This window comes from Camellia sinensis, chromosome 14, assembly GCF_055761805.1.
Source record: "Camellia sinensis isolate YWXY chromosome 14, ASM5576180v1, whole genome shotgun sequence".
Taxonomy (NCBI): Eukaryota; Viridiplantae; Streptophyta; class Magnoliopsida; order Ericales; family Theaceae; genus Camellia; species Camellia sinensis.
In genome coordinates this window covers 140,534,153-140,536,203 of record NC_138974.1, presented here as the reverse complement: position 1 = coordinate 140,536,203, position 2,051 = coordinate 140,534,153, and positions in this window count along the sequence as shown.

Sequence of the window (2,051 nt, the reverse complement as noted above, 5' to 3'; positions counted from 1 at the left end):
CTAAACTAAATTTCAAATTCTGTTATAAATTAAACTGAACACCAATCAGTTCATGAATTTTCATAAAGTAAATGCTCATCATTAAATTCTGAAATTTTATCCAATGTGCTAGACTCATATGGGAACAACATATAAAAATTTCATAATTTTATGAGATCGGGAACTATTTTTAAAAAATACAAAACTAAACTGTTTTTGCACAGAATTTACCTAGCAATCAAATTCAAAATTTTGCTCAATTAAATTACGCACTGGCTATTCAAAAAAAAATTTGGCTCATTACAGCTATAATGTCCCAAAATATTTTATTTTAAATAGTCAATGCGTAAATTAATTGAGTAATAATTGGATTGGAGCGTTGTGTAAAGTTATGTAAGAAAATGGTTCAATTTTTGTAATAATGTTTTTTTAATTTTTTTTAAAAAAATATAATTTTCGATCTCAGAAATTTTGAAATTTTTATTATGTTTTTCTTACAAGAGCCTATCATGTTGGATAAGAATTTTGAAATTTAATGGTAAGTATTTATTTTATGAAAATTCACGGACTGATTGGTGTTCAGTTTAATTTATAGCACAATTTGAAATTTAGTATTAGGTGTTTGGACTATGATTTGTGATAAATTTGTTGGGTCTATTTTGATATATAATTGAACCATGTTTGACTTATGGGTGTGACCCATGACTTAGATTTAATTTAAATTGCGATTGTTTAATGACTCATGTTTAACTGTTTGGTCTTTTTTAATTATGTGATTGTTAATAACCACCTTGGGAGTTGTTATTATTTATTATATAGGATTATAACAAATATTTGATGGCTAATTTTATGGTGTGTACCATATGGTGAAAAATTATACATTTTTATAAAGAATGAAATTGGGTTTATTTTTGGTAGTGAGCAAAATATTATTTTTTTGTGGTATACAAAAATGTTATATTTTGTAGTGAGAAAAATTATATCGTTTTATAATTTATATTATAAAATTTTGAGATATTTATAATGTATTTATATTAATTTTTGGTATTGATTTGTGTGAGGTACCTTGGGAAGGCAACCTACATGGGTTGCCCCCCTTTTTGCCCTAGCTATCTTTTCCACTTCCTTTCCTTTTCTTTTCATTTTATTTCTTTTGTTGGTTGGCAGAGAGCTCGGCTCTCTCTCTCCCTCTCTCTCCCTTTCTCTTTTCTCCATTTTTGCTCAAGCTTTGAGCTTCAAATGGGAGACCTTAGAGTGAGATTTTGCCAAAACTTTGTAACTGAAAGTCGGAGAGCTCGTCATGATCTTCGCAATGGTGGTCTCAGATTCATGATCAGGCAAAGTTTGCCTTTTGAATTTGCTCCTCTTCGTTATTTGAGGTAGGGACTTTTTTCATATTAATACATTAAAGCTATGTTAGGGATATTTTGAGAAAATATATCATTGTATAAGGCTTTGTATATGTGTATTTTCTCAAATTTTTGTTTGGTTAATTTTTGGAAGAAAAATTATGTGAATATTAAGAATATTAGTATTTTGAACATGATTTGGGAAAATAATCTTGGTTGATAATTTTGTATAAAAAAATCCGAAAATAAAAATTTAAAAGTAGTGTGGGTTGTATCAACACCATAGTATGATTTGATAATTTATTTTGAGAAATATAGAGTTGAAATATTTTGTTTTTTATCTTTGATTTTTGGAATTTATTTTTGAGAAAAAAATAAATAAATTGATATTGATGAATATTGTATAAATTGTTAAGTTGGGATTATAGAGTTGCTTTGAGATTAAAAACTCTAAAAGTGTTATATTCATGATATTTTATGGAAGGGATATATTGATGATTTAGTTGTGTTCATTTTTGTGAAGATGAAAATGTGAGACGTAGACTTTTGAACTTACAACCTTGAAAGTGTTACTCTTGGGCATATTTAATACTTTTTATGTAAATATTATGTTGATTTCTTAAGTTTAGAAGAGTTGTGAAATTGATGATTGTAGAGATTTAGGGAAAATTGACTAGGCATGAAATGTGGGTGTATTTGAGAGATGAGACATGTGAAGTTATG